At 40.1% G+C, this 27,819-nt stretch overlaps 1 long non-coding RNA gene across 1 annotated transcript in view; it reads left to right on the top strand.

The window, feature by feature from the left end:
* The window catches only part of LOC132436306 (uncharacterized), a 36,263-nt gene extending 8,625 nt beyond the window's left edge, over positions 1-27,638 (top strand). The window contains exons 3-4 of the long non-coding RNA XR_009521761.1: positions 25,391-26,597; positions 27,231-27,638. This is a non-coding gene — a long non-coding RNA (uncharacterized lncRNA). The remainder of the gene's footprint in view (positions 1-25,390; positions 26,598-27,230) is intronic.
* Positions 27,639-27,819: the final 181 nt, after the last annotated feature.

Genomic DNA, 27,819 nt, shown 5'->3' with positions numbered 1-27,819 from the left:
CTGCTGGAAACACTAGCTGTCCAGCACTTGGAGGCTTTGGAGGAAGGTGAGATCAGGCACCTCCAGATACCAGCCAGCTCATTGTCAGGCAACCCTGGGGGAGCTCCTGGGCCCATTCTTTGGACACTCTTTTTTGTCTCTCCATGCTCCCAAATTGTTAGTTTTTCCAGCACTATTTATTATTGAATCATCTATCCCTTTGCCAGTGATTTTTGATATCTCCTTTTTAGCAGATATTAAATTTTTATGGTTATATTTTACTTATGTCTAATTATTTAAAAATATTAATATCATTAACAGCAGGATAGTAAACTTCATGAAGTCAGATTTTAAGCATATATTAATTTTTTTAAAAATTAATTTATTTTATTTATTTATTTTTGGCTGTGTTGGGTCCCGTTGCTGTGTACGGGCTTTCTCTAGTTGTAGCGAGCGGGGGCTACTCTTCGTTGCGGTGCACGGGCTTCTCATTGCGGTGGCTTCTCTTGTTGCGGAGCACGGGCTGTAGGCACGCGGGCTTCGGTAGTTGTGGCTCACGGGGTCCAGAGTGCAGGCTCAGTAGTTGTGGCGCACAGGCTTAGCTGCTCTGCGGCACGTGGGATCTTCCGGGACCAGGGCTTGCACCCGTGTCCCCTGAATTGGCAGGTGGATTCTTAACCACTGTGCCACCAGGGGAGCCCAAACATATATTAATTTGATATGCAAAACATATACTCTCATTTAATACAGGAACAGGTTAACGTTAAAAGAAAGCATTATTTTATGTATTTACTATTCTTATTTCTGAGAAGTCTTAAGTTTTGTCTGTAATATCAATAGACTTTTCTCTCTAGCTTGAGTACTATGGTTCTCTACAGTAGAGAATTTTCCAATAAAGACAATGCTTAAAATAATGGTTTTCTATTTAATTAAAGCGGATATTTGCAAGTAGGTTTATTTTCACCTCACTTTTGAATACATTTGAATTGTTGTTATACTCTTTTTTTTTTGGGCCGTGCCGCTTGACCTGTGGCATCGAAACCACTCCCCGAGCAGTGGAAGCCTGGAGTCTTAACCACTGGACTTCCAGGGAAGCCCCATGTTGTTATACTTTTGAAGGTGAGGCATTTGTTTATTATTCCTTTATAATTATAGGTGGCTGCTAACATTCTGGTTCATCTTTTTTAAGTGCCTAAAAGATGCCCTCTCAGTCTGAAAATAAAATTATCCATTGGAAAATAAAACTAGTAAGATTAGTACTGAATACTAAAAATGAGTCTTGCCTATAAATATAGACTGCGAATCTTAAATAAAAAGACAAGCAAATAAATATTAAAATATATTGAAAGAATAATTAATCACAACTGAGAAATGCTTATCTCAGAAATTTGAGGATGGCTTAATAATAAGAAATCTAATCTTAAAACATAGAAAATGAAAAATCCAAGATCTTTTCAGATGCTGAAAAGATATCTGATAAAAAGTAAACATTCTATTTTAAGTACTTATTAGGAATGGAATAGAAGGATACCTCAACATGATAAAAATATTTTTCAAAATAACAGTATTCTTCTTTCTTTCTTTCTTTTTTTAATTGAAGTATAGTTGATTTACAATGGTGTGTTAATTTCTGCTGTAGAGCGAAGTGATTCAGTTATACATATACATACGTTCTTTTTTATATTCTTTTCCATTATGGTTTATCACAGGAAATTGAATATATTTCCCTGTGCTATGCAATAGGGCCTGGTTGTTTATCCATTCTTAAAATAACAGTATTATTCTTAATGGCAAAAAAAATTAAGGATGTTTCCATTAAGATGAGGAGCAAAATTAAGGAAGCCCGCTATTGCCTGTGCAAATAAATGAAGACCAACCAAATGAGAAAAGCAAAGGCTATTTATTCTGAGCTTGCTATAGCAAAGGAATCAGCCTCTGTTACCTGAGTTTTGTCAATGACTCAAAATCAGGTGCAGAAATGGGAAAGCTTCATAGTGGAAAAAGGGAAGGCTTCAGGTGTGCGCTGATTGGAGGCTGCTGGTGTGGAGAAGCTTGTAGGCAGGCTAACTAGAAATGGGGCATCCTATGTGATTGGTTAGGGGTGCATATTTGGCTTTCTATGGTTGGTTCCACATTGGAAGTGGGGACCAAAATTAGGGAAGCTGTCAGTTATTAATGAAGTCCTGGCCATTTTGAGCCATTTGTTAGAGAAGTTATTGTTTAGCTACTTGGATTGTCACTATAGATAGCAGCCTGGCTTCCTGCAAGTCTGACATAGCAGGCTGGCTTCCTGGGTTGTTTATTGTAGATAAGGGGTTGGTTTCCTGGGCAGGTGGGTGCAGCTGGTGGGTCAGGTTTCTATTTTCTATATGGTCTGGCCATTATCCATTTTTATATTTAGTCTCTCACTATAATTTAAAATTGTTTTGAAATTTCTGACTCATGCAATAAGATAGTAAATAAATAAGTGGTTTAAATCCTAGGGGGAAATAGATGATAGAATTTTTATGTTAAACTGAACATTTGAATTAATAAAGTAGTTCAGGAAAAAAAAATCACTCTACTATTCTGGCAATAATTAGGTAGAAAATGTAACGAAAAATATCTCATTCACTATATCAACAAATAAAATTCATAGGCATGCTTTTATTGAGGAATGTGTTTGACCTATATAATCCAAACTATCAAATTATTACCAGAGAGAAAAAATATTGGAAACACCCTTTAATAGAAACACCCTTAGTTTTTCACCACTGAATGAAAGGAGAGGCATGCTAAGTTTTGGATGGAAACCCTAAACATTTTGAAGATTTCACACCATCTTAAATCAACTTAAAAATTCAATACAATTCCCATTTAAATTCCTTATGGAGGTTTTTTAGGGGGGAACTGAAGGAACTGAAAATTTTTTATAAAGTTAGTCTAAAAGAATAAACAAAAAGACCAAGACAAGTTTATCCATTCAATAAGTACTTATTGATTTCTGTGTTCTAAGCCCTAGGGATACATCTGTGAATAAGATGTTACAATTTAAAAGTAATCAGGTGTAAGTATAATGTGTTATCTTCTCTTCTTATGAATTGTTATTATCATTGACAAATGTAATTTTATGAAGATAAGAAGACGTAGACCTGATATTAAAAAATTAGTGATAAAAATTTTTAAAGAAATCAAGTTAAAATAAAATGTGTTATTTTTTTCCCTAAATTCCTATTATAGCATAATATTGCTTTTTAAAAGCAGGTATATTAAAATGATAATTTAAAATTCTCATTAGATTAACAAAATTAAAAAAAATCCTTATTACTGAAATATATTTAGATAGGATTATTTCTAATAATTTATTCTAAGGAAATAATCTGTAAAGCAGATAGTGAGTGCACTGGGATGTTCACTGCAGGGTTAATTATATTAAGGAAAAACTGGAAGCAGCCTAAATGTCCAACAACAGAGTAATAGTAAATTATTCTTTACTCATAAGTAGGATATTATGGTGTTTTGAAATAATTTAAATGAAAAAGGGAAACACTGGAGTTGAAAGGAGCATTGGTAATCATAGCCTCTTCATTTTACTAGATAGTCTGGAGAGGTAAAGTGATTTGCCCAAGGGTACACAGTAAGGAAGTATGCATTGTGGTTACCAGCATGGGCTCTGGAGTAAACTGAACTGACTTCGAATCTTTACCATTTACTAGTGTTATGAAGTTGGGGCTCATATGATCCCTGAGACTTAATTTCCTAATTTGTAAAATGGAGATGATAATAATAAGGCTTTGTGAGAGTTAAATGTACCTGTTGCAGATCAAGTCCTTAATAAATATTTATTATTAATATGCATGTAATGTAATAAAGACTATATCTAGTCTTTGTCGCCAGTTCCTGGCACAAGCTTCAAAAACTTGGAATTTCCTGAGTATCTTTTGTTATTCATTACAAGCCCCTTTCTACCATACCTGAATTTATGCTAATGAAATGACTCTTGGTGGGACCTTAGATAGTTTCAAGTGAGGGACTGGCCATACCAGAAAGACCTAGCACATGATTAAAGGATTGGAACTTTCAACCCCACTCCCCTAACCCCCACTCCCAACCTCCTGGGAGGGGAGAGGGACTGGAAATTGGATTCAGTCACGTGGCCAGTGATTTAGTCAATCATACCTATGCAGTGAAACCCCAATAAATATTCTGGATCTGAGGCTCAGTGGAGCTTCCTGATTCATAGACACATTAATGTGCCAGGATGGTGATGCACTGGATTGCATAAGGAGAAGGCATGTGTCCCCCTCCTCCTGTCCCCCACCCCAGACCTTGTCCTATGTTTCTCTTCCATTTAGCTATTCCTGAATGGTATTTTTTATAATAAACTTTTAATTGTAACTACAGTGCTTTCAGTGAATTCAGTGAATTGTTCTGGCAAATTATCAAACCTGAGGGGTTGTAAGAAACCTGAGAATTTGTAGTCAGCAGATGTGCAGGTGGCTGGTGTCTGAAATGGGGGCAATCTTGTGAAGGACTTTGCCCTTAACTTGTGGGGTCTGCACTAACTCTCAGTAGATAGTGTCAGAGTCGAATTGTAGGACACCCAGTTAGTGTCAGAGAACTGGTGTTAAAATGCAATACAACTAACATACTAATGATAATAATCGTACCACTATTCTCCGAGTCCTCAAATTCTGTCTTACCTCATTTCTTATCTCCTATAACCAGTCTCTCTTGTATGTCCTATTCTTTATAAACCTTATGAGACCATTTTATTTGAGGCATCACAAACATGTTCTATTCCTAAAGTAACTCTCTGCATGTTATTGTGTCTTTTTCTCACATGAGTTTTACATAATAATGACAACTTAATTTTCCCAAATGGGTAGTTTCATTAGTAATACTCTTTTACCTAAAAATATTCTGCGGGGGAATTCCCTGGTGGTCCAGTGGTTAAGATACTGGGCTTTCATTGCCGGGGCCTGGGTTCAATCCCTGGTTGGCGAACTAAAATCCTGCAAGCTGCACGGCATGGCCAAAAAACTAAAAAATAAAAAAAAAACAAATAAATTTACGAAAAAACAATTCTGTGGCACAACCCATTGCTTATTCATCAAGGTCTTCTACAACTCTTTCCTGTGTTATTTTCATTCTTTCCCAAGATGTAGTCTACTTTCTAGCCACATTGAACTTCTCATTACCATATGTTGTGGGTTGAATTGTGTCCCCCCAAAACAAATGTCCAAGTCCTAACCCCCAGTACCTGTGAATGTGATCTTATTTGGTAATAGAGTCTCTGTAGATGTAATCTTTGTAGATGTAGTTAAGACGAGGTCATCCTGGATTAGGGTGGGCCCTAATCCCATATGACTGGTATGCTTATAAGAATAGGAGAAGAGACACAGACACACATGGAAGACAGTCATGTGAAGAGAGACACACACAGGAGAATGTGATGATGGAGGCAGAGATTGGACTGATGTGTCTATAAGCCAAGGAACACCAAGGATTTCAGGCAACCGTGAGATGCTAGGAAGAGGCAAGGAAAATTCTCCTCTAAAGCCTTTAGAGAGAGCATGGCCTTGATAACACCTTGATTTTTTATATTTATCGTTCAGAACTATGGGAGAATAGATTTTTGTTATGTCAAGCCACTTAATTTGTGGTACTTTGTTACAGCACCCCTTGGAAAACAGTATACCATATCTCTCTGGTTTTGGTCACACTTTCCCCTTTGCCTGGAATGTCCCCCATCTCTATTCACTAAGATCCTATCCATTGTCAGGGCAGTTTCTTTTATGGATCCCTCTGGATTCAGTCTTTCTCTAATGTATCCTTGGATTGCTTGTCTAGAGGTCCCACATGATGTGGCTGTTAGTCTCTTATCATCATTCTTCTGGTCCCCACCAAAATGAAAACTCCTGGAGGGCAGGAATTGTCTTTGCATCTTCCACCTTTTGCAGCAATGCCTTGTTTATAATGCTTGTTTAGATTTTTAGAATTCCTTAGTTATCAGTTGCCTCATTACAGAAGTACAAGAAGGGAAAAATTTCAAGTATAGGTTAAAAATAGCTAGAGTTTACTTTACTTGAAATATTTTTCCTTAAACTCATACTTTACTTGTTGCACTTTTATGTAATTTTATGTTACATAAACCATAAAGTTCTCTAGAGGCATTTTACCGTATCACAGAAGGAGAAAAAATAAATTGTATAAAGCATTCCATAAGAGAAATACAGTAAAATCTCCAAATTACTATATATATACGTAATCCATATATTGCCAATTCAGATTAAACTGCTTAGTACAAAGGACACCTTGATGCCCAAAGTGATGCCAGGTGAAAATAATGAAGATGTTCTGTAATGAATTAATTTACTCTGTAGACACTATTTTAAAAGTTTAAATCACCAGATGATATTGAAACCTGACAGGAGGAGATGAAGCAAGAGAATTTCTGAAGCTTACTTTCTTAAACAACAAGTGCTAAGGTAAAATAATTTCTTCCATTTCAAATCAAGGAATACACCTTTTGGCCAATTTAGGAAACAGCATCTGGATTAAAAATTCTTGTTTTTCATAAGTACTTTGGAAAAGATGAGAAAATAATCTGTATGCAGAGTTTTCTTCATAAAGTTTCAAGAGTCAAAATCATAAGCAGTAATGAACGTTGTTTGGAATTGTATCTTTTCCAAATTTGTCAGTGGGTTGGCAAAGGTAGGAAAGTTGTTTTCTTCTGGGAGTATATGCCATTGTTTAGTTATTTGAAGGTATTGTAACCCTTAAAGATTGTAATTATAATTCCTTAAAGAGTGTCTGAATAATACTTCTCCATGAAAAGGAAGAGTTTATGGATGCTTGCCATCAAAAGGATTATTGGGAATTACTATATCAAAGTGAGGCACCACAGGTGCTGTGTGATGAGCCTCCACAGTGACAGCTTTCACTGTTAAAATACTAGTGAAATGAGATGAGAATAAAATTTCAGCCAGTTCTCTCTACCTACATGAAAGGGATAGGCCTATTTTTCATAATATATCAAGCTCAGTTCTCTCCTACAATGACTTAACTTGTTTATAACAACTGCTACAAAGGTCAGCTTTCTGCTAAAGGGTCACATCAAAGTAGCATTGTTAACTTTGCCATTTTTGTCTTTTGAAGTCAGATTCTATTTTATGAATCAAATTTCAACTTGTTTAACAGCCAGTGTAGTTGGGCTACTGGACTTTTTTTTGTCTCTTGAGATTCGATAGGTAGCTATTGCCACATATTTAAATGCGTGTTTCATGTCCACTAAATTTGTCTTGCAGTGCTAGAGCAGATTCTCCTCATTGTATGTGTACTAGCCTCCAGGTTTTAATCTTGAGATTCATGTTATTAAAGGTGAATAGCAAGTATGTTTTAGTAAAATGTGATAGTTATTAGCAACCAGAGAAAGAGAGCCCCTGTACCTTTAAAAATTATGAACATGGTAATAATATGAGAGGTAATTACTCAAATGCTGAAATTCTGAATTAACAGGATATTAAAAGTACTAAAAGAGTAATGAAATGTTCCTGTATTAGTTTCTTAGTGCTGCTACAACAAATTATCACAAACTTAGTCACTTTAAATAATACAAATTACTTTTTGTATAGTTCTGGAGGTCAGAAGCCTGAAATGGGTATTATGGGAATAAAATCAAGGTGTCAGCAGAGCTGTGTTCCTTCTGGAGGCTCTAGTGGGGAATTCATTCCTTGCCTTTTCCAGCTTCTAGACATGGCCCACATTCCTCAGCACGTAGCCTCTTCGTCTTCAAAGCCAGCTATTGCATCACTGAGACCTCCACTTCCATCATTCTATCTCCTCTGACTTTCCTGTCTCCCTCTTTCACTTATAAGGACCCTGTGATTGCATTTGGCTCAGCCAGATAATCTAGGATATGCTTCCCATCTCAAAATTGTTAATGTAATCATACCAGCAAAATCCCTTTTGCCATGTAAGGTCGCATATTCACAGGTTCTGGGGATTAGGACATGGACTTCGGAGGAGAGGTGGGGCAATTATTCTGCCCACAGGCTTCTAATTGCGGTGGCTTCTCTTGTTGCAGAGCACCGGCTCTAGGTATGCAGGCTTCAGTAGTTGTGGCACGCGGGCTCAGTAGTTTGGTGCACGGGCTTAGTTGCTCCACAGCATGTGGGATCTTCCCGGACCAGGGCTCGAACCCATATCCCCTGCATTGGCAGGCAGATTCTTAATCACTGTGCCAGCAGGGAAATCCCTTCCTTTAGCTTTTTATTTTGATCCATGTCATGTAACTTTTCTATGTTGTTGTTTTTAACTTTTCCATGTACATTGTATTTAAACAATATGCATTCTGAATCATTTGGTTGTCCTTTAAAAGATCAGAGCCTAAAACCTCTTTGTCCTTGGCTTTATTATATGACTAGAAGACTTTCTAACTGAATTTAATTGGAGAGGATAGAATGAAACCAATATGAACGTTCAGCAAAGCAACAGCCTCTAAGAGGTCAGGAGTGATCACAAACTGCTCTGTGCAGCTAAAATAGATTTCCATTCCAAGGTTCTGCTAATAAGAGCTTGACAGTTATAGAGCTTTAATACTTTCAATTTCACTAAGCAATAAATAAAATATTAGATCTGAATGTGTTAATAAAAATGATATGTTTTTAATTATATAAGTGAATTAAAATTGTTTATTGATTCTTATTTCTTGTTTATTTCTCCAGTAAAACCAATTGGGCCAGTGAGAAATTTGATGAGGGGAGGAAGTTTCATTCAATGTCAGTCCAAACTACGTTTTATTTTTAAAATATCTAGTCCTCAGTCATTTGTAGGCTTTAAAATTCATAGAATCAGGACTTACACACATAAAGCACTTACATGAGGAAAAAGTCATTCATAGCAGATCTGAATAAACCCTCCTAATTAAACTTCCTAAGTCCAGATTTGAAACATCCTCTGGTATTTTATAAGAATTTTCATATTATGTTTACGACCAATACAGATTCTCTGTTGCCTGACCCTCTAAATTTTGCTAGAACACAGTACAGACACTCATACCTCCCCCCACCCTTTCCCAATCATGTTCCCTATATTCAGCTAGAAGTGCAAGCTTTATTTTCTAAGCACTTTGAAAGGAAGTGAATAGATCTAAGAAGTGAAGCTGGAACATAATGGAGTAAAGAGTTTCCCACCAGCCAAGATTTTGGGGGTGGGGAGAAGAACTGAAAATCTTAATTCTCTATATTTTTGTTTTTCATGCAGAAATGAAAGTTTCTTTTATTTCACTCAAATGAATGAATCTAGAGAGACTTTTTTTGTTTATAACTTTCAGGACTAATATGAATGTTTTGGATAGCCTTTAGCAGTTCTCAACCAGGGACGATTTTGCTCCCCAAGGGACATTTAGCAATGCCTGGAGACATTTTTGTTTGCCACAATTGAGGTAGGGGTGCTACTGCATCTAGTGGGTAGAGAGGCTGGGGTTCAACATCCAACATTGCACAGGGCTGCCCCACAGCAAAGACTTATTGGCCTCAAATGTCAATAGTATGAAGTTGAAAAATCTTTGGTCAAGAGGACGCTATCTAATTTTTGACAGACTTTGATATGTCAGTATTTAAAAATTTTATTCTAAAAGTGTAAGCACTAGAGGGCAGTACCTGCCCAACAGTTGTGACTGATATTACTTTACTTTGGGGGTCTTTCTTTGAAGTTAAAGAGGAGCTCGTGATTTAGGTTACTTGAAGATAACTGACTTTAGGAGACCCTTAAAGAACTGTTTAAGTACTTCTAGGCCAAAAGGCAGTTTTAATGACTACTCTTTCTGAAATCAGTAAAAGCAGAGCAAGCATTTTTTTTTTCTTCTTTTTATAAATGATGCCCTGTGAACTTTTGCCAGAGAAAGGGGGAAATTCACGCTACGTTTTTCACACACAGAAACACTATCATTGCCACCTACACTTCTATTTGCTCTGTCAAAGAAGGTGATGGAAAGTCGCTATTCCTAGGGCATGTGGATCATTGTAATGCTGTGGAGGATGTGTCTGGGACAGGGGGACTAACAGCAGAAAGGCAGAGCTGATTGAACCCATTAAATGAGGTAGAGTCTGAATCAGCTCTTTGAATCTTCAAAACAGGTAAATAATAACCAGTTTGTTTGAAGTTATTTACATTAGTTAACTATGGAAGAATGCAATACCATTTTCTGTTTTTTTCCTAAGGATCAGTCCACTTTTTAAGAATGAAACAATATTTTCTCTTTTCAGTGTGAGACATCCAGGCTGAAGCCTAAGATTTTAGGTATTTTAATAAAAATTGAACCTCCCTCCCCTAAACAGGACAAACCATTTGCTAAACTCACATTAAACCTACACATTCCTTTTTATTTATTATTAAACATTCAAGGTATACAACACAGTATAAAGAATGGACATTTATGAACCAGTCCAATTGAAACCTTCTGTGCACCCTTCTCCAATTGCATCCTTCTCTTCCTGTCTCTCACCCTGCCATCATGCTCAGGTGCCCAGGTAAATGACTTTGATGTTAAACAATCCCATCTGTTTCTTCATAGTTTTATTATATATGCTAAATATGCACAGTAATATATAGTTTTTGCATATTTAAAAACTTTCTATAAATGGCATGTAACTAAACTGTAATTTGTGTTTCCCTTTCAATGTTATGTTCATAAGATTTATCCATGTTGATACAAGTATTTCCAGTTATACCAATATTATTTATCATCCTCCTATTATAGTTATTTAGGTTATTTCCAATTATTTGCTAATCCACATAATGATGTTATGTATGTTCTCATATGTAGCTGTTTTTGTGCATGTGTGAGAGTTCTCTAAGGCAGGAGTCAGCAAACTATGGCCTGGTCCATAGGGCTTTCCACCTGTGTTTGTATGATCCAGAAGGTAAGAATGGTTTTTACATTATTGAATGGCTTTTAAAAGTTTAAAAAGAAACACTGATATTTTATGACACATGAAAATTCAAGTTTCAGTGTCCATAAATAAAATTTTATTGGAACAGCCATGCTCATTTGTTTATATATTGTCTATGGCTGTTTTCAGGCCCAGTGAGTAGTTGCAACAGAGATTAGATGGCCTGCAAAGACTGAAATATTTACCTTCTGACCCATTATAGAAAAAGGTTGCTGCTTTCTGCTCTAGTGTATACACATAGGATGGAATTGCTAGGTGGCACCTATTTATATTTTGCTCTCATCAATTAAATCTAAGTTTAAAAATGCAAAATCCTATAATCTGTTGCATCAGATTGTATATTTTCTCAAACTCTGAAACAGATATGAAAAGAATTCTCTGAATCTTACGCTTTCATTTGGTTTAAGTAATGAGCTTAAACACATCTTTGTTGTAGCTTCTTTCCCCTTAGCTCTGGGTAGGTACTAATTGGTGCAGTGGTACAGAATACTAATTAGGTTTATCATTCTTTTGAAAGGGTGCTGGGAATGGGGAAAAAACTAGGAAAATTTTTATAATTTTTGAGCTTACTTTTAAGGCCTTTTAAAAAAATTTATTTATTTTATTTATTTTTGTCTGCGTTGGGTCTTCGTTGCTGCGGGCGGGCTTCCTCTAGTTGCGGCAAGTGGGGACCACTCCTCGCTGCAGTGTGTGGGCTCCTCACTGCGGTGGCTTCTCCTGCTGCAGAGCACGGGCTCTAGGCGAGCGGGCCTCAGTAGTTGTGGCTTGCGGGCTCAGTAGTTGTGGTGCACGGGCCTAGTTTCTCCGTGGCACGTGGGACCTTCCCGGACCACGGCTCGAACCCGTGTCCCCTGCATTGGCAGGCTGATTCTTAACCACTGCGCCACCAGGGAAGTCCCTTAAGGCCTCTTTTAAATATCCAAGAATATGTGATCTTAAAAAAACCCAAGTAGTTCAGATTGACTTTATTGGTCATTGGCTTTACTGCCCTCTACTAGAATGTAAACCCAATGAAGACAGCAGTTTTTGTCTAGTTTTGTTTATACTTGTAAAAATGCCTAGCACATAGTAGATGTCCAAGGAATACTTAGTAGTTGAATGAATGGATATATAGAACATAATCCATCTGAATTAAAGCTTGAAATTCATTGAACTACCTGGATATTTATAATACATCCCTTAATATTAAGCAACACTATATTTGGAATTATACAAGATATTTCCTGTTTTCATCTAGGTATTTTAAACAGTAAGGGCATAGTTTGTGACTTTGCTCTCCTTGGTGAATAATAATGATGATGAAAATAGCTAACACTAGTCTGTAAGTGCTAGGCACAGTTCTAAGTGCATTACATGTGTACAGTCATTTAATCCATATACTGATAAGAGCTCTAGGAGCTAGGTACTATCATTATCATCATCTCCATTTTTACCAATGAGGAAACTAAACACAGAGAGTTTAAATAACTGCCTAGGGTTATAAAGCTACTAAGTGGTAAAACAGAGATTTGAAGCCAAACAAATTTTGGAAGAATATATATATATATTTTTTGCCAAGTCATGTGGCTTGAGGATCTTAGTTCCCCCACCAAGGATTGAACTTGTGCCCTCCGCAGTGAAAGCGTGGAGTCCTAACCACTGGACCGCCAGGGAATTCCCTGGAAGACTGTTTAAATCCAGGAGGAGGGGTCTTTGAAGTCCTGTAGTCCCTCAGGATAAGCCATATAATAGGAATATAATGTGAGCCAATTTTTTAAAAATGAATTAATTAATTTAGTTTTGGCTACGTTGGGTCTTCATTGCTGTGTGCGGGCTTTCTCTAGTTGAGGAGAGCGGGTGCTACTCTTCATTGTGGTGCAAGGACTTCTCATTGCAGTGGCTTCTCTTGTTGCAGGGCACGGGCTCTAAGCGCACAGGCTTCAGTAGTTGTAGCACACGGGCTCAGTAGTTGTGGCTCGCAGGCTCTAGAGCACAGGCTCAGTAGTTGTGGTGCACAGGCTTAGTTGCCCCGCGGTATGTGGGTTCTTCTCAGACCAGGGCTTGAACCCGTGTCCCCTGCATTGGCGGACGGATTCTTAACCACTGTGCCACCAGGGAAGCCCCTGAGTCACGTTATTTACTTTAAAATTTTCTAGTAGCCACGTTTAAAAAGTTTTTTAAAAATTGGTGAAATTAATTTAAATAATATATTTTATTTAACCTAATTAACAAAATATTATCATTTAAACATATAATCAATATAAAGATGGTTAAGATATTTTACATTATATTTTCATACCAAGTCTATAAAATGTGATATGTATTTTACACTTACAGCATATCTGAGTTTGCAGGAGGCACATTTCAAGTGCTCGATAGCCACATGTAGCTAATAGCTACTTTAACTGAACAGTGTAGCTCTAAGTTATAGAAGAGGGAATGTAAACCTTGAAAGCACATAAGTTGTCCAAAGTCATGCAATTCGTTGGGTGACTCACAGGTAACGGTAAAAATTTTATGATTTTGGAGGTTGTGGGAGCAGTGCCAGGGATGATGGCCAATGAGAGTTTCTAAAACTCTGAGAAATGGACCAGGACCAGGGCAGGCCTGTAGAAATACAGGGGTAATGTGAAGTCCTCTAGAACCACTAAGTAGGTCTCAAATGGATTGGTTTTAATGGCCAAGAGGTTATTTGTTCACATTCTGAATTGAGGTTCATCTGGCACTTATTTGTCTGCCTAATATGGCGAGAGTAGTATTAATATCCTGCATTTTTAGTAACTACCTGTCAATTATAGTAACTGGTCTCAATTATATTTGATCATTTTGCTAGCTGAACTCTACTTACTAGCTCTTTACCAATTAGAGAAACAGTCATCATCATGAAGTCCTGATTATATGCAGAAGAGCTGGGGAGTGGGTGGTAGGTTCACTATGTAAAAACCATATGATCTTGGCTCTCATTAAGCTTGAAATCGAGTGGGAAAGTAATATTAGTATAGAGATTTAGTTAAATTTTAAACTATAGTCCTAAAGTGCTAAACTCCCAAAGTACTAAATTCATGGTTCCAGAAATGCAGAAGGAGAGAGAGTTCATCATGGCTTCTGAGTTAAAATGAAATAACTAGTTATTTCAAAAACAACTTCATATTCATCCTAGCAGTCACACTGGCATTATTTACACATTATAGAGACAGTATGTTTTAAAGTTAAGCTTAATTTGTTTTGTTCCATTATGAAAAGGACCCTTTGAAAATTTTGAAAATATAAAAAAAGAAAAACATGAATCCATAATTCTAAAGACAACTATTTCTGTATATTTCCTTCTAAGTCTTTTAAAAACATTAAAAAGACTTGTGATCATGAAATAGAATTGTTTATTTTGGTTTTTTCCTTAAAATTATATCACAAGCATTAAAAATGTTCATCTATTTCATTTAAAATACCTACTTGACAATAGTGAGATGTGTCATCATTTGTTCAGCCATGCCCATTTGATGCTTCAGTGACCATCTTTGTGAACCAACTCTTTTTTGTATTTAGGTTTTTTTCCTTAGGTCCAATTCCTGGAAGTTGAGCTGCCAAGCTAAAGAGTATACCATTTTTAAGGTTCCTGATATATTTTGACACATTGCTTACTGGAAGTATTGTCCCCATCAGCGTGAGGCCCATTTCATGGCAGTCAACAGCACTGAAGTAGTCTCATTTGTTTTTCATTTGCTAAGTTGGGAGACAAAAAATGTTATTTTATTGTTTTAGTATCAATTCTTTGATGACTACTATTAAGTACGAACAGTTCCTCATATTTATGGTTATTTCTTTGTGTTTTGTTTGTTTGTTTGTTTGTTTGTTTTTTTGCGGTACGTGGGCCTCTCACTGTTGTGGCCTCTCCCGTTGCGGAGCACAGGCTCCGCACACGCAGGCTCAGCAGCCATGGCTCACAGGCCCAGCCGCTCCACGGCATGTGGGATCCTCCCGGACTGGGGCACGAACCTGTGTCCCCCACGTCGGCAGGCGGACTCTCAACCACTGCACCACCAGGGAAGCCCGGTTATTTCTTATTTATTTATATTATTATATACTTTGTAATTTTCTCAGGTTTTATCAGTTTGTTTCAGTTCTTGATGTGTTAAGACATTGCTAGTTTTTTTTTTTTTAATGGATAGTGTTGATAGTTCTTTTAAAATAATATTCCTTTAAACACCAGTTTTCAACATGTAGGGTTTTGGGATTCTAAAAAATATATTATTTGGGGAAAACATTTAGTTTCCATTCTTTTTAGGCACTCTTTGAACTGCTTTCTTATGCTGTCAATGGGTGTGGGCTCAAGTGGTGTAAACTACTTATACTAAGCAATTACTTTAAGAAAAATAAAATTACAAAGATACATTTTCTGTAAAACATACATTGGGTATACAAAAGTGTGGTAAAAAATGTTTTTGGGAAAAAAATGCTTTGGGGAATATTTACTACTTTGAATTATCTGCACTATTTTCCTACGGTAGTGCCAATAGAGTAGATTGTGTGTGAAAAGATTTTCTGAGTTTATTTATTTATTTATTTATTAAAGTTTATCTTTTGAGATAAAATTCACATGTGAAAAGATTTTTACCTTCAGATTTTGGAAGACTATATTGTTTAATTTAGAAAGGAGGCATGGACTGTGTACCTCTTCTTATGTACCCCCAAACCTGAAGTATGCCTTATTGTTAATTCCTAGTGCTCAGGACTGAATTTTTTTTGTTATTTTAAATTAGTGCTCGTTTCTATGGGCTGCAAACTTTTCCCAATAGCTGAAGCAGAGACTTCTGGGCACTGTTTTATTTCTTCTTTCTTCACAGTTTTAAAAGAGCCCCTTGCCTCCTCTGTTTGTCATTACGTGTACTGAAGTACAGAATAGAAAATGCAAAACAAGACAGCTGTACAGGAGGTTTTTCTTTTTAAAGAAGTTGATAGACAAATGGCACAGGGTTCACTGTTCTCGCCAGCTGAGAGTTTAGCTTCCAGAAACCGCTACTTTAGGGGAACAAGTGAAGTAGTGTGGAAGGCCTGAAAGGCTTCATTGACACAACAGCCGGGAGGCTCTTGTACTACTTTGTCTGGTATGCAGTGCCCTTCGGAAACCAGCTCTTCAGAACTCTACACCCCCAACATCCCCAAAAGCTTAAAATATTAGGCTTTTTTATTTTTGGTGGGTTTTTTTTTTTTTGCCACTATACTTGGTTTTCTAAGTGAAATTACTGAAAAGGAGTTTGTTTTTGTTTATCTTTTGCCTTTGAGTGTCAGTCAGTGATTCACATAATCTCTTGGCTTGCTTAGTGGTAACACTGGGGGTCTGGGCAGTAGGGCCAAATAGTTGAACCTAACAAATTAGTGGCCCAGCTTTAGTATTTGCTTTCTGAACTAGAATCTAAGTGCTGCAGCAAAAAGGAGTCCTTGGGTGGGGGAAATAAGACAAATTTGAAGCTGATGATTCTCAGCTGTCTTGAAGGTTGATCTGGAGAGATTTAAGTTTATGCTAAGGAATAACTTTCCAGTAGAACAAGATATTAAAAGTTGTTAGATTTGTATCAGTGAAGTTGTAGACTCACTTGTAGACTTTGAGAGAGTGCTTCAAGGAAGACACAATCATCTGTGGCATGTCGGTTTGGTATAGAAGGGCTGAGGCCAGGCAACCTTCTCATCAATGGTTTTCATTCAAGTATTAATAGAGCTCCTATTATGTGTCTAGCCCTGAGAAAGGATGTGGCCTGTGCTCCCGAACTTTGAGGAGCTCAGAGTCGTTGACCCATAGGCTGTGGAAGATCCTTAGAGATAAGCGGTTCAGCCTTATTCTGCAGGGAGCATTGAGGCCCGGAAAGTTGACTTGCTCGAGATTACATGGAGTTCGTGGCAGATTTTTGACTGGAAGCTAGATCATTTTACTCCCAGTTTGGTATTTTTCCATTCGACTCTTGTTGAAAGTGCCTATTGCTGTCAGAGAACAATTCAAGACAAGATATGCTGAAGTGCACATGGGAAGAGTTCATTGCTACCTGGTGTTATCTGGAAGTGTGACAGATTTTGAAGAATGGGTATGGTGCGGACATTACAAAAGAACCAGAAAAATCTGGTCTCTGTTCTGTGTTGTTGGGGGATATTTACATCGTTCAGTTCAAGTATGAGCCTTTAAATGTTATCTCTGTTGGAGCACGTGCACACAGGAAGTTTCCTTATTAAACATCAAAATGGAAGCTGGGTGAGGGTTGGGAGGTTGGAGGTGGGAGGGGAAGTGCAGTCCAAGTGATTCACAGATTTCTGAGTAAACTTGGCCATCACACATTGGAGGATGAACTTTGAGTTCATTGCTAGAACTTGGGGTCTATGACGAGAGGGGCCCTTGTGGAGCTCTTGTGGAGGTCTTGACGTAAAGAACTTGAGCGACCCCCCTGGAACTTCTGCCTGGCTGCTAGGAATTAGTTCTTGGCCTTAATATTTGATCTCTTCTCACTCTATGCCTATGCCTATAGGTTTCCTTTCCCATTTAAGAGCATTGCTAAAAGCAAATGCAACAATCTTAACCATCTGCTCCTTAAACGAGAGGAGATTTATTACTTTTAATCGAAAGGATACTTGTTCCAACAGGAGAAGTGTATGCCTCAGAGAGGAAAGCCTGTGGCAGCACATATATTTTGGTCGCTGCTCTGCAGTCAGTTGTGTGTGTGTGGGGTGCTCCCCAAAGTGCAAGCAGCAGATACAAGAGTTTAAGGCCAGAGAGAGCACTGATGGTTCAGGAAACAGAAAGTTTAGTGCACATGCAATACGGCTGGAGTATAGAGCAGGGGGCGGGGCCCTGAGGCATCTAGCAAAGGGAGTGGGGAGAGGGAGATTGGGGCTGAAGAATCCAGATCTGGAGGGCCTTGTAAACCGTGTTAAAGAAAGTAGACTTTAACTCAAGGGCAATGGGGATATGACTATGAGATTTAAATCTTAGATCACTCTGATTGCTGTATTGGGTTGGATTATAGGAGAGGGAGAATGAGAAACAGTAGAATCAGTGAGACTAATTAGAAGAATGTTGCATTAGTTGAAGAGAGAAGGGTTGGTGGCCTGAACCTGCAGGGACAGAACCATGAAAAGCAATTCTGGCACTCAAGGCAAACAGCTAAAAATTGACCTTCAAACAATTCTGTAATTCAAGATATGGCTTGTAAGTGGATGTGACTGTGATGTGCCTTCCAATAGCTTTCAATTTAACTAAATATTGTGGATAACCAGGTGCTATTCTTTTAAAATAATTGTGTAAAAGAAAAACAAACCCCAAAACAAAAAAACTTCCCTCTCTGCTTTTTTGTCTCCAAGGGAAAAGCACCGTCAATCCCTAGCAGTTAGTCTGGGGCAGAGGCAAGGGGAGGGAGGGAGGTGATCAGATTTAAGAGATAGTTGAGAAGTCGGGTGGACAAGGAAATCTTTTGAGGGAAAAAATTTTTGAGTTCTTTTTTTTTTTTTTTTTTTTGCGGTACGCGGGCCTCTCACTGTTGTGGCCTCTCCCGTTGTGGAGCACAGGCTCTGGACGTGCAGGCCCAGCGGCCATGGCTCACGGGCTCAGCCGCTCCGTGGCATGTGGGATCTTCCCGGACTGGGGCACGAACTCGTGTTCCCTGCATCGGCAGGCGGACTACTCAACCACTGCGCCACCAGGGAAGCCCCTGAGTTCATTTTTAAAGTTGTTTTTTAATTGAAAGAGTAATACATGCCACGGCAAAATTCAAACCGTACTAAAGCTGTACAATGAAAAGTATGTCTCCTTAACCAGAGTCAACCACTGTTACTAGTTCTTGTGTATTCTTCTAGAAGTTTTCTGTACCACTGTAAGCTTAAATTTTTAGTATTTTCATTAAAAATATTTCTTTTTATTAAAACATTTAATATTTTTCTTTTTATAAAAATGGGAGCATACCATACACCCTGATCTTCCCTTTACTAATTCACTTAACATTATGTTGTGGCAGTCTTGCCACATCTGCTTCATTCTTTTTAATGACTGTTTAATAGTCCATTGAATGGGGACTTCCCTGGTTGCGCAATGGTTAAGAATCCACCTGCCAGTGCAGGGGACATGGGTTTGAGCCCTGGTCTGGGAAGATTCCACATGCCATGGAGCAACAAAGCCCGTGTGCCACAACTACTGAGCCTGTGCTCTAGATCCCACAAGCCACAACTACTGAGCCTGTGTGCCACAACTACTGAGCCCACATGCCACAACTACTGAAGTCCGTGAGCCTAGAGCCCGTGCTCTGCAACAAGAGAAGCCACCGCAAAGAGAAGCTCGCGCGCCACATCAAAGAGTAGCCCCCACTCGCCACAACTAGAGAAAGCCCGCGCGCAGCAACGAAGACCCAACGCAGCCAAAAGTAAATAAAAAGTAAAATAAATTTATAAAAAAAAGAATGATGCATTTAAAAAAATAGTCCACTGAACGAATGTGTTATCATAATTTATTTAAATTGGTCTCCAAACTGATGGACTGGACATTGGGGCTATTTCCAATTTTTGGTATTTGAATTAGATTTTTACATAAGAGAAGAGACATGAATTAATAAAGGAAGAACTTTAGGTCATGAAAAAAGGTTTATATATAAACAGGGACCCCTGGCATTTTTGTGACTGAGGAACTGCTCTTGACTTGCCTAAGCCTTAGGGTGAATGTAGTTATGAGGGTGGAGGTGGGAGAGTAGTGAGTGTTTATGCAGACCTTTGAGTCTATGTGACTTAAGAACTGGGCATGTCTAACAGGGATGGATTGAAGCTGGCATAGACAGTTCTTCACCAATTAAAGATCTTTCAGGGGAGGAGGCTGCCACAGCTGTGAACACTGACCATATTCCCCTCCAGTAGAAATGCCCTCTTGTCCACCCATGGCTGTCAGTCACTGTATTGTATCCTAAATCTACCTGCTGTCACAGTTGTTTATCTGGGCCCCCTAGCCATCGTGAGAAACAGGAAGTATTTGTAAAAGAGAGTAGGTCTGATAGCTTGGGAGGAATGAGAAATGGGCCATTTTGTAAGGCTACCGCCCACTTGTTCTTCCCTTTGGTTTAAGCACACTTTGTCCTCTCCCACTGATGTTGGAAGAGTTAGTTTCAGATGCAACCATTTACCAGTTGCATGATCTTGGGAAAGTATCAATATCTCCAAACTTCAGTTCTCCCATCAGCAAAATGGGTATAATAATTCCTGGTTGGCACAGTGTTGGTAAGATTTAATAAGCCAATGGATGTGAAAGGGCCTGTGTTTCATTTTACTTTCTTCCAAGACCTTGCCAGAATGGAGTTTGTAAAGCAATATGTAATCCAACCCAAGACAGTGAAGCATATTCTATTCTTTCCTGGGATGTGCCTCCCAGTGTAAGCCTCCCATACCCTTGGCTTTTATGCTTTATTGAAGCTATTCCTGAAAGTTCATCACCTTTAGGAAAATATTACCAGATTTCTTTACATTTCTATAGCACTTTATGGCTGGCAAAGAGACCTGAGCAACAATGATCTAATTTGAGCCTCCCATCAAACCATCTGGGGTAAATAGGGCATGTTTTATTCCCATGTAAAAGATGGCGTAACTGAGGCTCAGAGAAATTGTTATAAAGAAACTGAGACTCACAGAAGACACATTGATAGAGAGCAGGAAGAGGTCCCTCTAGACTACGACAGGACTGATGAGGTGAGAGGTAGCTTCCCTGCTCTCAATCTGCTTAGGCTTGGAATTCTTGAGTCTGTTTCCCCAATCACATTTTACATCCTAGTAAAATACATGTCACTGTAAATATTTGTTTATTTATTTGGCTGCGCTGGGATCTTAGTTGCGGCATGCAGGCTCTTAGTTGCAGCATGTGGGATCTGGTTCTCCCACCAGAGATCGAACCCAGGCCCCCTGCATTGGGAGTGTGAAGTCTTAACCACTGGACCACCAGGGAAGTCCCCATGTCACTTTATTTATTTATTTATTTAAAAAGATTTTTTTGATGTGGACCATTGTTAAAGTCTTTATTGAATTTGTTACAGTACTGCTTCTGTTTTATGTTTTGGTTTTTTGGCCACAGGCATGTGGGATCTCAGCTCCCCAACCAGGGATCGAACCAGCACCCCCTACATTGGAAGGTGAAGTATTAACCACTGGACCGCCAGGGAAGTCCCCCCATGTCACTTTAAAAATAATTTCTAATTGGAAAAAAAATGTTGTATTAGTAAGACATTTCACAGTTTGCAAAATACCTTAAAATCCACGTATGCATTTGATTCTTACAATAACCCTATGAAGTAAGTAGAGCAAATGTTGAGTAATTCCATTTTGCAGATGCGGAAATAGATTTAGGAATTGAGACCTGCCCAAGGTCAAACAATCAATAAGGAGAAGAGCCAGAATGGGAACCTGGCCTTCTGGCCACAATTTCAATGCCTTTAAAAAAAAAAATTATTTATTTAATTTATTTTTATTCTTAGCTGCATTGGGTCTTCGTTGTGGCATGTGGGCTTTCTCTAGTTGCGGCGAGCAGGGACTACTCCTTTTTTGTTTTTGTTTTTGCGGTACGCGGGCCTCTCACTGTTGTGGCCTTTCCCGTTGCAGAGCACAGGCTCCGGACGCGCAGGCTCAGCGGCCATGGCTCACGGGCCCAGCCACTCCGCGGCATGAGGGATCTTCCCGGACCAGGGCACAAACCCGTGTCCCCTGCATTGGCAGGTGGACTCTCAACCACTGCGCCACCAGGGAAGCCCCAGGGGCTACTCTTTATTGCGGTGTGTGGGCTTCTCATTGCAGTGGCTTCTCTTGTTGCGGAGCACGGGCTCTAGGCACTCGGGCTCAGTACTTTTGGCTCGCGGGCTCTAGAGCGCAGGCTCAGTAGTTGTGGCGCACGGGCTTAGTTGATCCGCGGCATATGGGGTCTTCTCGGACCAGGGCTCGAACCCGTGTCTCCTGCATTAGCAGGCAGATTCTTAACCACCGCACCACCAGGGAAGTCCCTTAAAAAATATTTATTGAGTACCTTTGTGAACTGCTCACCATCTAGTTGGGAGAACGGAAAATAAACAAATGGTTACAATCAAAGACAAAATATACTTTGCAGTTTGGAGACTTGATAAATGGTTTTTAATGACAGCGTGATGACACCTTTTCCTCAAAAGTTAATGATCACTATTGACTTTTGTAAAGAGTGGGAGAAAGAAGCCACACATGCACATACCCATAACGAGCCCCCACTCCCTGACATCAGTGAAAATCATCTGAATTTTACATTCCAATAAGTAACTGGCATTTTCTTGGCATGTTAATCTGTAGGGAATTACAGGCTGCAGGGTAGTAGTATATCATCAGAGAATGTCAACTAGATTACAGTATTATGTTACTTTGATGTCACTGCCCAGCATTGTTTTAGTCTTTTCCTTACTAACAGCTACATTTGCTAGATCTTATTTCAGCAACATCATGTAAAAAAAAAAGAGAATTTGTAATAATTTTCTTTATAAACAGCATATTTCTTGTTTGATAATAAAGACTTTGCTTACTTCTGTCCTCTTGCTTTCTTGGGGCCATAATTGGTTGTAGGTCTGCTCATCCTTCTCAGTTCTCCAGGGCAACATGTGACCTGAAGCAGACTCTAAAAGAGGAAAGATAGGTCAGACTTAGAGATTCAAGATTAAACAGAGCAGTGTGTTTAGAGCACTAGACTTAGAATTAAAAAAAAAAAAAAGAGTAAATCTCCCTTGTATAATGAAGAATTAACTTTACCCAAAGAGAGGCCTGGCCTTTGCCCTCAGCTACTGGGAGGTAATATCTAGGCCCCTAAAATGTCCTACCTGATAGGAGTGTCTTTGTCTGCCTGGGGGGTTTGGCCACTGACCAGTCTAACAATGTGATTTATGATGGTGGCTTTGAAAGATGCTGTATCAGTTCTGACCTCCAGAGGACAGGAGACGACAGGTCAGAGGTGTGGGCAGTGTGTGCTGAGCCTCAATAAAAACTCTGGACACCAGAGACTTGGGTAAGCATCTCTGCTTGGCAACACTTTTTTTTTTTTGCGGTACGCGGGCCTCTCACTGTTATGGCCTCTCCCGCTGCGGAGCACAGGCTCCGGACGCGCAGGCTCAGCAGCCATGGCTCACGGGCCCAGGCGCTCCACGGCATGTGGGATCTTCCCGGACCGGGGCACGAACCCGCGTCCCCTGCATCGGCAGGCGGACTCTCAACCACTGCGCCACCAGGGAAGCCCTGCTTGGCAACACTCTTGAATGTTGGCACACGGTGTAACCGGGAGGAGGTAATGCTATCCAGGACTCCATGAGAGATGACCCGAAGCTTCATGTTTGGGTCTTACCCACATTTCACCCCATCTGTCTCTTCTTTCAGCTCATCCTGATTTGTATCCTTTTGTACTAATACTTTAATAGTGAGTACGATGCTTTCCTGAGTTCTGTGAGTAGTTCTAGCAAACTCTCAAACTTGACGGAGTAGTGGGACTCCTGCTCTTGGGACTGGTATCTGAAGTGAGGGCAGCCTTGTGGAGGACTGGGCCCATAACCTGTGAAGTTTGGCCTAAACCTGGTAGTTGGTGCTGGACATCACTGCGTTTTCCCAATACCTGATTTTAGATTTAGATTTTGGCACTTTCTAGCTTGGTTACTTCTCTCAGCTTCAATTTTTTTTTTAATCCTTAATTTGGTGTCATCTCTGCCCTACTTTCCTCACAGGGTTAATTCTTAAGATCAAAATAAGTAATGTATGTAAAAGCTATTAATAGCAAACAAGAATATGCTATTTAAAAACTGTAATGGGGGGGCTTCCCTGGTGGTGCAGTGGTTGAGAGTCCGCCTACCGATGCAGGGGACGCGGGTTCGTGCCCCGGTCCGGGAAGATCCCACGTGCCGCGGAGCGGCTGGGCCCGTGAGCCATGGCCGCTGAGCCTGCGCGTCCGGAGCCTGTGCTCCGCAACGGGAGAGGCCACAACAGTGAGAGGCCCGCATACCGCAAAACAAAACAAAACAAACAAACAAAAACTGTAGTGGGTCATCAAAATATATTAATATTATTACAATGGAACTAAATGGTTGCGATGAATTTGGCAGATGTGTGCATGGGTTAGGTACCATTTTATTCAGTCATTCATTATGCAAACAATTTTTGCATTTATATTGTGTGCAGAGTGCTAGGGAGATAACAGTGAACAAGTCAAGGCCCTGCCCCTATGGGGCTTATATTCTACTCAGGGAGAGAGATAATAACACAGTAAATGAGACAAATAATGAGACTGTGCTAATTGTAGTGAAAGAAGCAAATAGAGGGACATGATAGGGAGCAGTTCCATTGGAAGGGGTGCTTTTGAGACAGAGTGGCCAGTAAAGAGCTCTCAGAGGAGCTGACATTTGAAAAAAATTTTAAGGAAGAGAACTAGTGTTTTTTTAGGCAGAAGGACTAGGAAGGGCAAAGGTCTTGAGGTAGGAAAGAGGTTGGTGTGTTTGAAGAACAGAAACGAAGTCTGTGTGGCTGCTTCTGGGCAACATAAAGTGGGAGACGTGCATGGGTCAGATGATGAAGGGGAAGAAGTTTGGATTTTTATTTTGAGAGTGACGAGAAGCTTGGATGGCTTTATGTGTGTGTGTGCGTGTGTGTGTGTGTGTGTGTGTGTGTGTAAAGTTTTTTTATTTATTTGGCTGTGCTGGGTCTTAGTTGCATCCCATGGGATCTTCATTGCTGCATGCGGGATCTTAGTTGCCGCATGCAGGATCAAGTTCCCTGACTAGGGATCGAACCCACACCCCCTGCGTTGGCAGCTCAGAGTCTTAACCACTGGATCACCAGGGAAGTCCCTTCGATGGTTTTAAGTAGGCAAGTAACGTGAAGTGCTCTAAGGATTCCATCTGCTGAGTGGGGAAGAGGAGAAGCAGGGGGAGCTCTCCAGGGTCCTAAGGGACTTCAAAAAGGGAGGTCTGTGGGACAACCACTGGCTGTTGCTGTGGTTGGTCCTGGGGCTACAGCTGGTAACTTATTGTCTCCCTGCTCCATTATCTACTCTAAATTCCACTCTCCCTCTCTTCTGGAGATCAGTCCACTGTCACCTCTGCTGGTCTTGATGGCTTACTGGGTGGTGTAACCCACACCCTTATTCTTGAGGAGGTCTGAGCCCTGATACCCTCACCCTTCACAGGCTGGGCCGTGCTTGTCATTCATGTCACAGTTAGGCCACAGAGTGCCAAGAGGTGCCCAAATGGATACCTGAGTTCCACACATATTCCTGTCCCATGTAGTAGCAGTTCTACCTCCTTTTGCTGATGAGGCTCAGTATCCCTGAGGCCCCACTCAAAGCTGCAGCCTTGGGGAGTGACATGCATGATATAACTTATATATGTATGTATTATGTATATGTATTTTAAAATATTTATTTATTTATCTGGCTGCGACGGGTCTTAGTTGCGGCATGTGGAATCTTTGGCTGCAGCATCTTTTTTTTTTTTTTTTTTTTTCAGTTGCGGCATGCGGGATCTAATTCCCTGACCAGGGATCGAACCCGGGCCCCCTGCTTTAGAAGCGTGGAGTCTTAACTACTGGACCACCAGGGAAGTCCCTAATGTATTTTTAAAATGTCACTCTGGCTGTTGTGTGGAACCTGGATGGAAAGGGAGTGAGAGTGGAAGCAGGGAGACGCAGGGGTTCCTGTGGTGGTTCAGGTGAGAGATGGTGGTTGGGGCCAAGGAGGTGGCCATGGAAATACTTCTTCTTGCTAGACTACAAACTCCAGGAAGGCTCGGAGCTGTCTCTTTTGTGTAACTTATATTCCAAGCTTCTAGAACAGTGCCTGGCGCATAGGAGGTCCTCAAAAAATATTAGTTGGATCAATGAGTGAATAGTTACTTTCTGGAGTCAGACTGGAATCAGGTTTAGGATAAATAAAAGTGTAAGCTCTTCTAAAAAAAAAAAAGCTGCAACTTTGTGTGTCTCCCAGTATATGGGCTACAGCAGTATTCCTAGGGGGTGGAGCATATTGTCTCCAGAACAAAGAGGTCCACCAGGGATTGTGTTTCCTTCTTTGTGGATGCAAGATGCAGCAATTTGCCTTTTCTTTAGATGGGTGTCCTAGCTTACCCCTACCACTGGACCCCAAGTGACTTTACTGAAGGGGCAGTTCCCTGAATGTTCCTAGAGTTTATATCTCACCCTCCTGAGTGCTTGTGTCTTACCAAGGCTTTAAGGTGCTAGCCACCTTTTGCTCAGTCTCCTGAAACAGCATAATGTCATTGATGCAATGGATCGATGTGATATTCTGCGGGATGTCGAGATGGTCTAGATCTTTTCTGAATATATCACGACATAGATTTGGAGAGTTACCACAGCCTGGGGAAAAAACTAAATGAATGTTGTTCAGTCCACATGAATGCTGTTTCTGATCCTCTTTCCTGATTGGGATAAAGAGGAATGCATTTGCTAAATCAGTGGCCACATATCATGTACTTGAAGTCATATTTATATGCTCTAGCAATGAGACCACGTCCAGCGTGGTGGCTGCAATCGGGGTGGAGTTGAACTGGCAACAGTCTACAGTCATTCTCCAGGATCTATCTGTTTTCTGCAGGACCCAGACTGGTGAATTAGACAGAGGTATGGTAGCGACCACCATCCCTGCATCCTTAAGATCCTAAAGAGCGGCACTGATTTCTATCTTCCGTCCAAAATGGGGTATTGTTTTTTATTTACCATCTTGTCTGGGGAGCAGAGGAGTGGGGAGAGGTGCACAGTTTTGGAGGTTTCCATTTGTCCTTCTCCACTGTGAAAGCTCTTATCACATAAACCAATAACCCAATGTGGCGGCTTCGCCAACTGCCAAATATAGCAATCCCAGCTACACGTTCAGGGACTGGGGCAACGACCACTAGGTGGGGCCATGGACCCAGTGGACCCCCTTTAAGCTGACTTCAGCCAGGACTCCATTTTGACCTGGCCGATGTCCCATCACTCTAATGGGGGTCCACAATGACATTTTAGGTCTCTGAATATCAGTATCATTTCAGAGCCTGTGTCCTGCCGGATATTCCCCCCCAACCTCCTAGTTTACAGTCACCCAAGTAAAATGGCTGTGAGTCCCTTTGCAAGAAGGACTGGTAGAATTATTACAGTGTATACTTGCTGTGACATTGCAGGCTCCTTTCTCCTGGGGACTTGGACACTTTTTCATTCAATAGATTTCAAGTCTGAAAGCAGTTTCAGGTCTTTGAACTGGACAAGGGATTATGACTTTTTTATAAAGTGTTTATTTTATTTTATTTTTTGTGGTACGCGGGCCTCTCACTGTCGTGGCCTCTCCCGTTGCAGAGCACAGGCTCCGGACGCGCAGGCCCAGTGGCCACGGCTCACAGGCCCAGCTGCTCCGTGGCACGTGGGATCCTCCCGGACCGGGGCACGAACCTGCGTCCCCTGCATCGGCAGGCGGACTCTCAACCACTGCGCCACCAGGGAAGCCCTATAAAGTGTTTAAAAAAAAATATATTTAGCTGTGGTAAAAAACATAAAATTTATCATCTTAACCATTTTTAACTGTACAGTTGAGTAGTGTTAAGCATATTCACAATGTTGTGCAACCCAGCTCCAGAAATTTTTCATTTTGCAATATTGAAACTGCATCCATTTAAAAAAAACCCATTTCCCCCTCCCTGCAGCCCCTGGAAACCACCATTCTACTTCCTGTTTATATGACTTTGACTATTTTAGATACTTCATATAAGCGGGAGCATACAGTATTTGTCTTTTTGTGACTGGCTTTCTTAGCAGTCCTCAAGGTTCATCCATGGTGTAGTATAGGACAGGATTTCCTTCCTTTTTTAAGGTTGAATAATATTCCATTGCATGTATATACTACATTTTGTTTATCCATTCATCCTTTGGTGAACACTTGAGTTACTTC

This window comes from Delphinus delphis, chromosome 1 (genome assembly GCF_949987515.2).
Source record: "Delphinus delphis chromosome 1, mDelDel1.2, whole genome shotgun sequence".
Classification (NCBI taxonomy): Eukaryota; Metazoa; Chordata; class Mammalia; order Artiodactyla; family Delphinidae; genus Delphinus; species Delphinus delphis.
The sequence above is the reverse complement of the archived record's forward strand: the minus strand, read 5'-3'. Positions and strand labels throughout refer to the sequence as shown.